This window comes from Neofelis nebulosa, chromosome 6 (assembly GCF_028018385.1).
Source record: "Neofelis nebulosa isolate mNeoNeb1 chromosome 6, mNeoNeb1.pri, whole genome shotgun sequence".
Lineage (NCBI taxonomy): Eukaryota > Metazoa > Chordata > Mammalia > Carnivora > Felidae > Neofelis > Neofelis nebulosa.
Window position 1 is genome coordinate 62,866,086 of NC_080787.1, and position 16,808 is coordinate 62,882,893.

Consider the following 16,808-nt stretch of genomic DNA (forward strand, 5'->3'; position numbering starts at 1 on the left):
TGGAGTCAGCCTGACTTGGAATCCCAGTTCTAATACTGACTGGCTATTTGGTCTTCTGTAAATTGATGAACTTGTACAGAAATCTGTTAACTACCAACTCGGTAAATCATTGGGTTGTGAAATTTTGCTAAAAATACACTTTGCATAGCCATTAGACATTCAATATTTATCAATATTTTTACCATTATGTCAGGTTGAGAATACAAAGGAGAAAATGTACATTCCTTACTCTAAACGTGTTTATTTTATTTATTTATTTTTTTTTAATTTTTTTTTCAACGTTTATTTATTTTTGGGACAGAGAGAGACAGAGCATGAACGGGGGAGGGACAGAGAGAGAGGGAGACACAGAATCTGAAACAGGCTCCAGGCTCTGAGCCATCAGCCCAGAGCCTGACGTGGGGCTCGAACTCACGGACCGTGAGATCGTGACCTGGCTGAAGTCGGACGCTTAACCGACTGCGCCACCCAGGCGCCCCTCTAAACGTGTTTAAAATCTCAGGAAGTAGCAGAGTTGCATGGGAAAAAAATGACAATAAAGTATAAAATTTGCCATAATGATTAAAATTTTGCAAAATGATGAAATCTCCCGGGTAAAGTTAGAAAAGATTTCAAATTTAGAGAGAATTAGAGGTGAGATCTAAAAGCTTAGAATGAATTGAGAGAGAGTAGAGGCAATAACTTTCACAAAATCTAGGTTTTACATGGAAGCTATGTATTTTTCAGTAATGCTGGAATAAAATATGCAAGGGCAAAGAGGCTGACCAGGTGATTAGAAATAAGTGTGTATTTTGGTCCTTAGAGGATTGGGTACCATGAAATAGAAATTTCAACAAGGGAATTAAGTGGAAATTTTTAAAAATACCTTCATGGTAACATTAAGTATAGATTGCAAAATTAGAAGAAAAGAGACAACTCATGGTATTTATCATTTTATGTGGCAAGCATATGTCAAATAATCTTAAAGTTATATTAATTACTGAAAATCTCAAAAGGTATACCATTTGTAAGGAATGGGTTTAGAACACAATTCTGTTTTCCAAATGCATGTTTAAAAGATCTCATGGTCTTTAATTTGTCATTCCATATAGTCAGCCTCAATAAGAAACTCGACTTCATTTGTTCGATTCTGATTTACCATATGCCTCACATCCAATGTAATATATATTTTTTTCTTTTTCCATTTGATCATATAATGGAAGTAAGGGAGAAAGGGAGAGGAAGTTGGGTGATATACGTTATCAAATTTATAACTATTAAAGAAATGGAAGGTTTAAGAATTTTTGTTCTTCATGTCTTGCCTTCCTATCTTAGCAATGTTGTCTTTAAAGGTGACTATTTCTACAATGTCATTTTATAATGACACATTTGCACAGGTGACAAGGCTCTAACAAAAAAACTTGATTTTCTATTGATTTTTATGGAAAACTATTTCTACTTTGTAATTAAGAATGGAGCTATATAAACATAACTATATAATTATGAAGTGGTATTATGGCTAGTCTGTTTTCTGTGTATATTCAAACACACACACACACACACAACACACACACACACACACACACGCACACACACACACACAAACACACACACACACACACACACACACACACACACACCCCAGTTCTGTATTAATACAAAATATTTAGAAATATCAAGTTAACTACAATTTTGGCATTTCACTCCACACTTAAATTTGGTCTAAAATAGTTATTCTAAGGTACATAAAATCCTAGATTTCCACTGGGATTAGTCACATAAAGGGTCTATTTTACAATGCATGGTGATTATACTGGAAGGGAATTATCTATCCTATTTAGGTAGGAACGCTTTTAAAAGATGACCCAATAGGTCTCTTTCCAACTCAGATCCTATAAAACAAAGGATATTTCTGGCTGTACTAGTGAATATTGAGATGAAAGTTAAAGATTCCTCTGTATTATTCAAAACTTCTGACCTTGGTTGCCTGGCCAACATCCCTGATCTCATTAAACTCTCAGACAAATTCTCAGGGATGTATTAAAATATGCCATGCTACTGTTAAAAGGGAAGAAAACTGTGTTATGAAAAACTTTAGTTATTACCATATTGGCTTAGAATGCAAACTGATACTAAAGTATAATTCATTGTTTACTGAATATTACATGAATGCTACATAATTATTAGAAAAATTTCAATTAAAGTTGGTAATTTAGGGGCACCTAGATGGCTCAGTCAGTTAAGCATCCAACTCTTGATTTTGGCTCAGGCCATGATCTCACAGTTTGTGAGTTTGAGCCCTGCATCAGGCTCCATACTAATAGTACAGAGCCTACTTGGGATTCTCTCTCTCCTTCTCTCAGTTCTGGTGGAGTTGGTGTCAAGTCTCGTTTTAAAAGCAGACCAGAACATACCTAGTTTAAACTCACCACATAGGCCAGGGGCCAAACACTGCCTACACCAGGCAAGGAGAGCCTCTGTGGACAGCCGGCCTAAAGGGTAGAGCAGCCAAAACATAACAAAAGCACAAGCAGCACATACCGGAGACACTACCTGAAGTGCCAGGCCCTGGGCACTACATGACCTCTTCTACACAAGGCCATTACTTTCAGGGACAGGAAACATAACTAACCTTTCTAACACAGAGAAGAAGACAGAAACCTAGACAAAATGCAAGACAGAGGAAATTATCCCGAATGAAAGAATGAGATAAAGCTATGGCCAGAGATCTAAGCAAATATACCTAATGGAGAATTTAAAGCAACAATGATAAGGATACTCACTAGGTTTGAGAAAAGAATAGAAGACATCAGTGAGATCCTCACCACAGAGATAAAAGGGGTAAAAAAGAATCAATCAGAGATGATTAATGCAATAAAAGAGATTGGAAACAGGCCTGATGCAATGAACAGCAGGGTGGAAGAAGCAGAGGAATGCATTAGTGATGTAGAAGACAAAATAATGGAAAATAATAAAGCAGAACAAAAGAGAGAGAGAGAAGAATTATGCAGTATGAGAATGGATTTAGGGAACTCACTGATTCCATCAAATGTAATAACATTCATATTATAGGAGTCCCAGAAGAAGAAGACAGAGCAAAGAGGGCAGAAAATTTATTTCAAGAAAAAACAGTGAAGGGGCGCCTGGGTGGCTCAGTCGGTTAAACATCTGACTTCAGCTCAGGTCAGGATCTCACCACTTGTGAGTTTGAGCCCTGTGTCAGGCTCTGTGCTGACAGCTTAGAGCCTGGAGCCTGCTTTGGATTCTGCATCCCTTTCTTGCTCTGCCCCTCCCCTGCTCATGCTCTTGCTCTCTCTCTCTAATAAATAAATATTTAAAAAAATTTTTTTAAAGAAATAATAGTGGAAAACTTCCCAATCTGGGGAAGGAAACAGACATCCAGAGTCAGGAGGCACAGACTCCCATCAAAAACAACAAACGTAGACCAACACTAAGGCATTATAATGGAATTTGTAAAATATAGTGATAAAATAAAAATCTTAAAAGCAACAAGATAAAAGAAGTCCTTAACTTACAAGAGAAAACACAAGGATAGCTGGAGATTTCTCAACAGAAATTTGGCAAGGCAGAAGGAAGGGACATCATGTATCCAAAGTGCTGAACAGGAAAAGTGTGCAGCCAAGAATACTTTATCCAGCAATGCTATCAGTCAGAATAAAAGGAGAGATAGAGTTTTCCAGACCAACAAAAGCTAAAGGATTTTGTGACCACTAAATCAGCCCTGCAAGAAATATTAAAGGGGACTCTGAGTGCAAAAGAGAAACCGTGACAAATGACAAAGACAAGAAAAGATCAGAGAAAATCTCCAGAAATTATAAAACAAGCAATAAAATGGAAATAAATACATATCTATCACAGTACTTTGAATGTAAATGGACTAAATGCTCCACTCAAAAGACACCAGGTGTCAGAATGGATAAAAAAATGAGACGGATCTTATGCCACATTTTGCATAATGTATTTTAACAGTAGTCTTGGTTTTCTTATCTGTTGTCACTATTGCAAGTCAACTTCCTCTGGTTTTTGATAAATTGAATAATTAAATAATAAATATTAATAAAAAAGCATGTGGACAACTAAGGATAAGTCTTTTAAATAACTTTTTTTGAATTTTAAATAATTTTTCATTATTTAGAAAACATATAGAAATATGGTATAATTTACCTCACTGATAAATATAAAGTAGTATATGAATCTTCCACACCATAAAAGTAGAAGAGTAATTTTCAAAATAAAAATAATTCTGGGATCATTTTAAAGAATCTGTAAATAAAATTTACAATTTATTTTAATGTATATTGCTTATAATAAAAAAATTATTTGAGAAATTAAAATAAAACACAAAAAAGAAAAAAAAAAGAAAATGAATTTCTCAGAATGCTTAAAATACAGAATTTCTATTGATTCTATATTCTTTCCCCTTATAAAATTAACATCTAATAAAGGGTGCATGTCTTTACTTTTAAAATAGACCAAATTGAATTTGTTAATCTTGGCATGGCTTGAATTAGGATCACAAAATCATGAAATTACTAGATGGCTAAAAAATGTTAACAGTAGCTAGAAATGTATACACATCTACATCAGTGAATTCAGCTTGGATAAAAATATATATTTTATCTCTTCATTTTAAAATGATTAAAATTAACAGTTGCTAACAATTAAAATGATACATAAAAATTCAACATTTTAAGTATATTTGTCATTATAAATAGCTGCTTCATCATGTACTTTAGACATTTTTTAAAGCTATTTTTCACAAGCTAATGTGAAATTCATGTTAAGTTCATTTTCATACCAAGGTGACTTTTACAGTAAGTTTTTACCACAGGCATGCTTTACAATGTACATATGATCTTCAGGGCTTGAGTGAGCCACTGGGGTCTGATCTGGTATTCTGTTTGCACAGGCAGTTTCTCAATAGACCTGACATTGATCATCTGTCAATTTGATTTGTTAATCTTATGAGACTCATTGTAAACAAAGTAAGTAAATGTTTGTAAGCCCACAGAGAAAACACTACAGCTAAGCATTTTATTTCTGTTTGACATAATCATTCTGTTCCAAGTTTGAAAACAGAAATAAAGAACAACAATATTTTTTTTCCCTCTTTTTGAGTTGTCACCAGATGATTAGGCCTTAGGCATTTGAATTTAGAAACAACTAATCTAAATGGTGGAAAAGCCTGGCTTGCGAAGTAATATAATTAGGCGTTGGAGCCAATAACAAGCATGTATCAATGTAGACCTGAAATTGTCATGTCATTTCATCTATCTTAGTCACAACCTGTCAGTATGCCTGATGACTAATAAATCGTATCCCTAGCCACATTTTGTAAGCCAAAATAACACATTTTCAGAACCTACAAATCAAACCAGTAGGTGATATTTCAAAGATACTGCACTAACACAACTAATGCACAAGACAAGGAACACATATGACTTACATTTTACAAAGGGCTGCTTAAAGACTTATCACATGAGCTTCTTATACCAACACAGTAGTGTGTATTTGTGTGTGTCAGAGAAGGAAGATGATGTAAAAGTCATCTATAGGAATGACTCCAGCGTTTCAAATGCTATATCTGGATAATACCTATTTGTATGACCAGGATACAAGACATCCTTATTTATACATTAAAAAATGGTTACCTTCCTAAGCAGTAGGAAAAGAAATATTCATCTTTTATATATAGTTAGGTGACTTGCATTCGAATTTCTAAGTTCTTTTATTGCTTCAACAAGAAGGTGCAATCTCTGAATATAAACAGTGAGCATGTAGGTTTAAGGAAGTATTTGTCATAGTAGAGTAAATAGCTCCAACATCTAATGAAAGGATTTGCAGTTAAGTCATAAATACCTATGGGTTTGTATAATTAATACTTGCTTTAAAAATAAATAAAATCAAATATAAATTAAAATTCTGTTTTAAAAGAACAGATAATTTTTCTCTGATTATAAACCAAAAGGAAATACAAACTCATGGAAACTATCCATAATTATATTTAATATTCCAAAAGTAATTGAGAAAGCACCTACTATCATTTGTATTCTCTCTAAACAATATTAGGTCACATGACGTTGGTCTAATATCATCCTCTGAGGGTGTTCCCACAACCACTGTGGTGTACCTATTGCATTGCACCTACAGGTTCCTATTATTTGGAGTGTTAAAGAATTTACCAAGCTGCAGGTATTTATATGTTATTCTTTGATTCACTCATACACATTTCCTTAGTGAAATTCTATAACTTTTGCATCAGCACTGTTTTTACTAGTTGATTCTAGAATTTGTGTGTGTGTGTGTTTAAATCTTCCACAGACAGCATTAAATATGGATTGTTTTATCATAAAGCATACTAAGTAATAAGTCTTCTTGATAGTGTTCAAAGCAATTACTTCTTATAAGTAATTTCTTAAACTGAGACACCAACATAACATATAGCTTTTCAAACTAGTCAAGTATGTAAAACAAAATCATCTGGAGCTCTCATCTTTGATCAGTCCTGGGTCTTATATTTTATTCATGTATTAAATTTACTTAAATATTTCTTCCAATTTTTCTTAGCTTTTCTTTAATATTAACAGTGACACTTGATTTGTGTCAGGTAAACATAATTTGATTATCTTTCACTTGCATACTTATTCATTTGACATCATGTTTATATTTTTGTTGTTACTGTATAAAAGTGGTTTGGTATGGTTTTTTGGATGTTTATTTGTACTTATTATGAAGTTGAACTTTCAAAATTTGATCCTTCTAGTAATTTATGTGTTTTCAAATTTTTCCAAAGTTTGTAGTGGTATTTTACAAGTCATTTTGTTTTGTATTTTGAAAAAAAATTGTATTTTTAATTGAAAATAATTATGAATTTCCTTTACTGAATATTTACCAAATTCTTTTTAAAAAATATTTACTTATTTTTGAGAGAGAGAGAGAGGGAGAGAGAGAGTGTGAGGGGAGAGGGGCAGAGAGAGAGACACACAAAGATTCCGAAACATGCTCCAGGCTCTGAGCTGTGAGCACAGAGTATGATGTGGGGCTTGAACTCACGAACCATGAGATCATGACCTGAGCTGAAGTCGGACGCCCAACCAACTGAGCCACCCAGGTGCCCCAATATTTACTGAATTCTACTTTATATTTTACATTACACTGGTTATCGCAAAAAAAAAAAAATAGATGCAGACCTTGCCTTGAAGGAGTTCTCAGTGAGTTAGAGAAACAAATGAGCATACAGATGTGAGCAGTAGTAGGATATCCAATTTCAGACATAGAATGTCTGGCATGAATGAGTAGTGTGAATGTGCTAAACAACCTGATCTGGGATATCCATTCATCCTAAGGCATTGAGATTTGTAAACTGATTACATGACAGTCAGTGAAGGGTTAGAGCAATATTGGCATTCTTTAATAAAATGACAAAAAAAATATTAAGACAGCTGGAATGGGTGGAGAAAGGAAGCCTGGGGGAGATAAATGGTTAGATACCAGAAAGGATGGTAATCAAAGACCAGATAATGAAGGTCATGTACTAACCAACCTGAGTTTGGATTTTACACTTGAGGAAATGTATAAACATCAAAAGAATTTAAGAAAGGGAGTTATCATCACATTTGCATTTTTGGAAAGATCACAGAGCATTATAGCTGCTGACAAGACCAGAGCCTATGAGCCCAATTAGGAAAATCATGGCAATGATCCAAAGAAGAGACAATAAGGATTTGTAGTAAGGTTGTGCCAGTGATATGGATAAAGGAGGGAAGACATTTTAGTGATCTATATTAAGAGACAGAGTCTGCAAACGCTTACAACTGGAAAATGAGGTCCAGGTTAAAACAGACATATCCTGAGGTTAAATGGGGAGACCATGGCTACATATATGCTACATATTCCATGTCAGATATTAATTATCTTAACTTTTAAAACATGCATTCAATTTTGTATGGTAGTATTAATTGAAGTGCTCTCTCTTACCCTGTTTCTTTCACATTTTTAAAATTAAACATCCTGTGTAAAATGTTGAGCTATAATATTTACCATATTTCATCAAATCTAGGGCACACTTTTCCACATTTGTCATGCCTGACATTGAGTGTATCTTATATTTCTCTTTACTGTTAACACATCACCATTGCTAGTGAATACAAGGCTCTTTTCAAGTTTTACTTTGTCCCTTCTTTCTAAATCCCCATCCCATCATTTTCCTCTCATAAGAAACCATTTATAATGTGCTTGATATATGTTCTTAAGCATAGATGTATCCTTGTAAAATATATTGTGTTTTTGTGTGCTTCAGTTCCATTAAGGGTTTTGTAAATCCCACCTCTGTCATAGTTTTATCCTCCTGCCCTGTTTAGGACAAATCCATGTCACATATATGGTTTATTGCTTCTTATTAGTGTATGACATTTCATACTGTGATTTACTACATTCTATTTATCCATTATTCTAGAGATAGATACACAGGTTGCTTCCAACTCCCTGTTTCCATATACACCATCCTTGTTTGGATCTTTGTAAGATTTACCCTGGGGTATGTATCCAAGAAAGGAATCTCTGCCTATATTTTTAATTTATTTTTCCCTCAGGGTACTGAATAATTTCTTCAATATGGATATACAAATATTTAAAACCATCCTTCTATTAATCAACAAATGGCACTGAGGCAACAGGATACCTATGTGCAAAAAAATAAGATGGGTTTTTACTTTACTCCTTATACCAAAATAAATTCCACATGGATAGAAATTCAAACATTAAGGAGAAATGAAGTCATGGTAACAGCAGGAGAAAACACAGAAGTTCAAGATCTGCCCACTTTTCTAGCTCCTCTAACATCCTCTTTCATATTTGTCCATCTCTCTGCAATCCATTTTCCTTACAAATGCCAGAATGATTTTTAAGAGACTGATGAATAATACACACCCTCAGTTAAACATACACACACACACACACACACACACACTCTCTCTCTCTCTCTCTAAAAGTTTCCTTTGCCATATAATACATTGTACATCTTCTATGCATTTTAGCATAGGCTCTGACTCCTGCCTTTTCTTTAAATGCATCCAGTACCACTTGTTCTTTTGCAGACTGTGCTACAGCTACACAGCATTCCCCTTTGATTATGCCAAACTCTTTCCTGCTTCAGGGTATTTGCACTGTTCATCCCATTTGCCTGGGGTGCTCTTCTTTCTATTTGGATGGGTGATAGGTCCCCTTGCTATTAAGATGTCAGTTTAAATGTCAACTTTTGAGGCCCTTCCTGACTGTCCAATCTAAAGTACCTACCCAGGAAATGGCTCTTCACTCAATCTGAATTCTCTGCTTGGCATTTATTATTGATTATTTTCTTTCTTATTTGTATATTGATTTTTCTGCTCCTGCTTGGAAATAAAAGCTTAACAAGATCAGGAACCTTTGCTGTCAAATTTATTGTTGTTGTCTCAAAACCTAGAGCAGTGCAAGAAACAGGACAGATGCTTACAACTATTTGCTGGCTAAGTAAATAAATGACTCAAAGGAAACATACATATCTAGATTATTTTTAAACAGAAAACTTTGCAATTTCGTCACAGTTTAGAAAAATTTTATAATGTATTGGTTGTATTCTTTTGATAAGTAAACATTTCTCTGGCTCCAGTGTTAATCCACAAAGGCAATATTGAACATCTAAACATCAAGCTGAGACCAAATTCAGATTTAACAAGCTAATCTCAACATGCTGTGTTCTATAGGCTAATGACTGACATGTGTTTAAGAGATCATCATCTCCACAGGTTAGTGAGAAGATTAGAAACAATTTTCTCCCCTACTATGTCCTCATTGGCTTTGAGTTGTTCACTCTGTGTTTTGGAGGGAGCATTTCTCTATCCTGTCACTTTCATTATTTTTTTTTCTCCAAAAGGCAAAGGTTCTTATTTTCCCTCATTACATTTATTTGTATTTATTGGAGCTAATTAATTTTATGTTACATTTCAAGCAGTTTCAAAATATGGTATAATTTATAAACAAACTGTCATTAATTTGAGCTTACTGAGAGAACATTTATGCTGATTTGACGTGATTGACTTGTATTGTCATCTATAAGAACCAAGGAAACAGATATGAGCTAAAAGAGCTACACTAAACAACAGATTTTCAATGTAGACAAAAGAACCTTCCACTGGAAGAAGATGCCATCTAGGCCTTTCATAGCTTAAAAAGAGAAGTCATTGCCTGGCTTCATAGCTTCAAAGAACGGGCTGACTCTCTCATTAGGGGCTAATGAAGCCAGCACTCATTTACCATTCTGAAAATCCTAGCGCCCTTAAGAATATGTCAACTATACTTTGCCTGAACTCTATTAATGAAACAACAAAGACCAGATTACAGCATATCTGTTTACAATATGGTTTAGTGAGTGTTTTAAGCCCACTGTGGAGAACCACTACTCAGAGAAAAAGACTCCTTTCAAAATATTACTGCCCATTGACAATGAACTTGACCAATGAAGAGTTCTGATGGATATGTATAAGATGAATGTTGTTTTCATGCCTGCTACACAAGATCCATTCTGAATCCCATTGATCAAGGAATAATTTTGACTTTCAAGTCTTATTATTTAAGAATTACATTTTGTAAGTCTATAGCTGTCATAGTGATTCCTGTGATAGATCCAGGCAAAGTAAACTCAAAACCTTCTGGAAAGGATGCATCATTCTAGATACCATTAAAAACATTCACAATTCATGGAAAAAGGTCAAAATATCAACATTAACAGGAGTTTGGAAGAGTTGATTCCATTCCTCATGGATGATCTTTAGGGGTTCAAGAGTTAAATGGAGGAAATAACTACAATTAAAATAGCAAGAGAACTAGAATTAGAAATACAGAGTGAAGATGTGACTGAATTGCTACAATCTCATGACACAACTTAAATAAATGAGGAGTTATTACTTATAAGTGAGCAATTTAAGTGATTTCTTACGATGAAATCTACTTCTGGTGAAGATGCTTTGAAGATTGTTGAAATGACAACAAAGCATTTAGAATATTACATAAACTTAGTTGATAAATAAGCAGAACGGTTTGAGAAGACTGACTCCAATTTTAAAAGAAGTTCTATGGGTAAAATGTTATCAAATAGCATAGCATAGCATGTTACAAAAAAATCACTCATGAAAGGAAGAATCAATTGATGCACCAAACTTCATTATTATTTTAAGAAATTGCCACAGCCACCCCAACTTTCAGCAGCCACCACCCCTATGAGTCAACTACCATCAGCATGGAAGTGAGACCCTTCACCAGCAAAAATATTATGACTTGCTGAAAGCTCAGATGATAACTAACATTTTTAAGCAATAGCAATAAAGTTTTTTTAATTTTTTTATTTTTAATACAGTTTTCTTTTTCTTTTATTTTTTTAAACATTTATTTATTTTGAGTGACAGAGTAAGCATGAGTGGGACAGAGGCAGAGAGAGACTGAGAGAGAAAGAGAGGGATAATCCTAAACAGACTCTATGCTGTCAAGGCAAAGCCTGACTTGGGACTCAATCCCATGAACCATGAGGTCATGACCTGCATTGACAGTGTGGAGACTGCTTGGGATTCTCTCTCTCCCCCTTTTCTCTGCCCCTACCCTGCTTGTGCTCTCTCTTTCTCAAAATAAATAGATACACTTAAATCAGTAGACTTTGACTATAGCAATTTACCTTCCATAATGTGGGTGGGCTTCATCCAATCATTTAAAGGCCTTAAAAGACTGAGATTCTCCAAGGAAGAAGAAATAATTCTGTCCTCTTTAAGACACAAAGCTGCCACATTAACTATTCCATGCATCTCCAGACTACCAGACTGCCTTACAGATTTATACAGAGATGTACTTATATACATATGTACATACACACACACACACACACACACACACACACACACACACACACAAATATAATAAGAAATAACTTAGCTTGTTTGAGGGATTTTTTAAATAAATCCAATTATGTTAGTTGATGACTTTCAAATTTATATCCTAAAATTTTAATGATACATTTAAGAAACCATTTAAATAATTGTATATTAACAACAAATAGATGAAATATTAAAATTTTATTGAGAATATAGTCTATTCAGGGACGCCTGGGTGGCTCAGTCAGTTGAGTGTCTGACATCAGCTCAGGTCATGATCTTGCAGTCCATGGGTTTGAGCCCTGCATCAGGTTCTGTGCTTCCAGCTCAGAGCCTAGAGCCTGCTTCGGATTCTGTGTCTTCTTCTCTCTGACCCTCCCCTGCTCATGCTCTCGCTCTCTCTCTCTCTCTCTCTCTCTCTCTCAAAAATAAATCAAATAGTAAAGAATGAAGAATATATTCTATTCAAAAATTTGAATAAGCAAAATGTATTGGTTGTATGTGCATTTACTTTCTCCAAATAAAAATTGATTTTATATTCATATTTAAAAATATGTTAAAAATGGGCCATTCACTATCTCTGTTTACATTTTTCTTATAATTCTATGGATGTCAAACTATTACTTTTAAAGTCCTGGAAGAAAGCTCTCTGAGTTCCAATAAATATGTTTATCTAAAATTGTGAGATGCTGACATCATCATGAATAAAGTATGCTATTGATATTTGGAAAGCCTAATAAGGTTCTCCCCAAGGTTTGAGAAGAAAGAAATAAATTGCCTTCTGAGCATTAAGTGTAAATCTATCATGTAATAGATTGCCATGGAGCTACAAAGTCACTTTAAAGACGTCTTCTAAGGCTGTCAGATCTGGCTGTAATCTCATAACAGCACTATTAGTATGTCTGGAGAATGACTGAGTGAATTAGAAGTGAGGGTCCTTGAGAAGGAAGATGAAAAGAAGCCATAGAGGCAATCAAATTCTAAGGTGAAACAAATTCTCACATAAAAACTCCACTAGTAAAATGCATGTTAAATATACTACCAGTGTGCATATGGAAGCTTTGGGCATTTGTGTGTGTGTGTGTGTGTGTGTGTGCGTGTGTGTGTGTGTGTGTGTTATAAAGCATGCAAATCACCTAATAATGCATAATCCCTAACATGAGTTGAGTTCTTAAGTCAGAGGTACTGCACTGAGCATATTACATGCAATATTATATTTAATACCTAACTAAACCAGATGAGATATGTACTTTCACAACAATTTCATGAATGAGCAAATTAATGTGTTCAAATTTACAAAGCTAATGAGTGACAAAGAGTTTTCAGCCACATGTGTCTGACTTCAGAGCCCATACTCAACTACCATGCTAATCTAATATTTCCCTATTCAGATTCTAAATTCAACAAGTACAGTTATGATTATAATTCAGGTTTACATATTCTTTTTCAAGGAAAAAAACATGTGTTTGATGGAGAACATATCTCTCCAGACTCTGATGCTGTTCTATTTCTTGTAAAATGACAAATTGGCATAAATTAACAATTTAACCTTAAATTATATTTGATTTCTGAGTAGCTTTCCAAAATAGAGTATAAAACCAAAGGATGGACAGCTTATATTTCTTCAAGAATGTTAGCACCATAAATTTAATAACTACTGTTTTGATTATCTACATAATAAAATTCACTTGGTTAAAATGAGTATGACCTGGAAAGCAGAATCCATCATGCAATACTCTCAAATCAGTTTCTGAGGACCTCAGGAGTTGGCTAAAACTTCTAAGACAATGATACACCATAAGTTCTCTTTGAGCAAAATGCAATAGGTGGCCTGAGGCATAATTTAATAATTTGCATTTCTTCTAGTTTATTCAAAGATGAAGATTGTTTCTTCAGCATTATTTTCTGTAAAGACCTTCAGAAATGTTAGCTTTATTATCTTTTAAAATAGAATATCCTCTGGAACACACAGTTGTTGTGAAGTGGTATACTGTAATTTTTCACTTTTTGGATCCCATTACACAGAGACAGAAGTGAAATAAAGCATTTACTTGTATCAGTTGAGATATAAAATAGCAAAAAATTTTAAATTTATTTCGACTGCCCCTTCCAAAGATGTGTGGATACCACTGAAGTTTCTGTTAGCCTCAATAAGCATACAACATTTGTATTCAAATTATTAAGTGATTACCCTCCTGACAACTTGAGGCGCTCATGGGGAACACTGAATATTTTGGATGTTGCCTTTTAAGGCAAGAACCTGGCAGAAGTCAATGAACCTGGGTCATATAGGATGATAATTTATGCTGGAATTGCTAAGGGCTTGTTGGCAATTCTCCACCAGAAATATTTTACTTCCTTTCTTTCTTTCCTTTTTTTTTTTTCCTTTTTCCCTAAGCAACTTACTAATACTTTATGGAAACTGTAGAAGTAGAAAGTGAGACAAGTTACGTTGCAGGTATGTTGTTGTTGTTTGTTTTGTTTTGTTTGGAACACTAACAGTATTTATTAAATGCCTCTAAATGACAGTTTGGGTGTTAACTTTGAGGCTTTAGTTGGACAAAGAGAAATTGTGACTGTTCCTTATCCTCACGAAACTTATTCTCCTGTTTATAATGCCGAAATCTTTAAAATTTGCTCTTTTATCTGTGTGTGTGTGTGTGTGTGTGTGCGCATGTGTGTGTTTGTGTGTTTTCTTGGCTGCTACAATATGGAAGTTTCTTCACATTTAGGTGTTTGAGTTGCTGAATACTGACTAAAATTTATTATTAATAATTATAAAACTATTTTACTCAAGATAAAATCAAGATCACAGCTTTTTCATATCTGGATAAAGTGGCCAAAATTTCTTTTCAGGTTTTTAAAGCAATTTTAAGCCAGTTAAAATTGTACTTATAACTTAACATTCCAGAAAGGTAAAGACTAAAAGAATTTCTTAATAATTATTTAAAAATCTGAATTATGAACAACTGCAATTTTGTTTGAGAATATAAACACACTTAATCTACTAGTATTACTGTGTTTCCTGAATCCTCTCAATAATATACATTGACATCCTTATTAACTGAATACTAATTTTTAAATAAAAAATCCATTAGAGATGGTAATATCAAAATAGCATAACAATGTATTAAAAAAGTTATAGGCATTCAGATGATAATATATATTTTATGAAATTCAACATTTAGTCTTTTGTAGGCAGAATGACAGAAAGACATATAGTCGTATTAGTCCTAACAATATTTAATAATACTATCTGATTAATTTTTAAAATAAAGTTAACCCTTAGTTTTAGAAATAGTCTGTCATTTGTTACCATATACCAAATAAATACAAGTGGTTCAAAACACATAATCTGAAATATTTTAATAATTAAGCAAATATTTTTAAGATAATAAAAATCTTATATTTAAATAGTACTGATGAATCTTATTGAGGCATAAATCATCTAAATAATAAAATAAGATAGGATATTAATAAGGGAAGGCTGTTTGAAATTTAAAGCATCTTTTTCTTTTTAAAAAGAAATCATCATATCCAGTAAGTTACAGATAAAGTCACATTAACAACAATATCAAAAGGAAATATTGCCTTTATAGTGTCATTGAGGAGGAACATTTTAGTGAGTATTAACATGAAAATAAAGGGCACTTCTAAAAATTTGGTTAAGTATTTCCAGATTTCTAGTTAATCATTTGTAAACAAAGTGTGAAAATTACGCAATTTCTTTTGCAATTGACATTTCATAGCACCATGATGTTAGTGGACAATGGGGGAAAACTTTAAAAATCTCAAGCAATCATGGGTACGTTATGATTAAATAAAGACTCTGGTATTCCCCTAGATCCTATTCTGCAGAGGAGACAAACATTATATTCTTTGTTTGCAGATTCAAAGAATACAAAACATTTTTTTATTGATTCAAATAGAATGAATATCCTCGAGCATATGACAGAGAAGATTTTGCAAAAAGATTTTGTAGAGAGCAGGCAAAAAATATGGTTAAAGAAACACTTATGACTAATCGAGATCTTTGTGGTGGTATTCAATTCAGTCAGGCAGTTTTGCAATCTTGTAATAGAAAAGTAATTTCTAGGAGGAATCAAGTACAACTTACCCCTCATTTTCAACCATTAGCCAAGGTAGCTTGCAACCCTGGGAGGCTTGTGATTACTGTTAATGTCTGTACATGCCTAGCATGTATCACTGTTTCTCAGAACCCTAATCAAATAAGGCTTCTTTTATATGTGGCTCCTGAAACAAGGCGCTAAAAGCCCTAACCTGTTGTAGTATAAAGGTAAACTCATTAAAGCCATGTGCAGGCTGACATAAGGCTTGGCCTTTATTTAGCTAATCTGGAGATGAATACAGAAAGCCATCTGGAGCTTTGTATAAATCCATAGGCAAAATACTTCTCTATAATTTAATTATTTCCAATTTCATTTGTAACTCACCATTTTCCTTGCTAACTTCATATGTCTCAGACTGAATGTTTTCTTGTGTTTTCAGGGATTATTACAAATTGATTTTTTTTTTTTCATTCAGATACAGACAGTGGGAGAAAGAAAAAAGCCTTGTGTTGCTAGGGAAACCTGATGCTGAAGGTTTAGTGACAACCTCAGATGCTATTGTACAGCAAAGGCTGTCTGGATAAGAGAACAGAGAGAGAGCCTGCTGATGTGAAAAATCAATTTAGAATGTTACTTATTGATTCTATGATGATCTTTATAAAAGAAGTAATGCAGACTCTGTCTTTTTCTAAAGAAGAATTTTGGAACTATAATAAAGAAGACCTCAAGGAATTTATATCACTGAAGGTAGAATAAGTGAAATCTCACCTCCATCTGTGAGTTTTTAGAGAGAACAGGAATTACTGGACACTCTAGAATTTTGTCAAAATAAGATTCTATTAGT

The 16,808-nt window shown here is 33.7% G+C and overlaps 1 protein-coding gene across 1 annotated transcript in view; it reads right to left on the reverse strand.

Moving 5' to 3' along the window:
• LOC131514403 (protein eyes shut homolog) overlaps positions 1-16,166 on the reverse strand; it is a 376,531-nt gene extending 360,365 nt beyond the window's left edge. The window contains exon 1 of the mRNA XM_058734359.1: positions 16,012-16,166. The gene's annotated coding sequence lies outside the window, so the exon portion shown is untranslated. The remainder of the gene's footprint in view (positions 1-16,011) is intronic.
• Between the last annotated feature and the right edge of the window lie 642 nt (positions 16,167-16,808).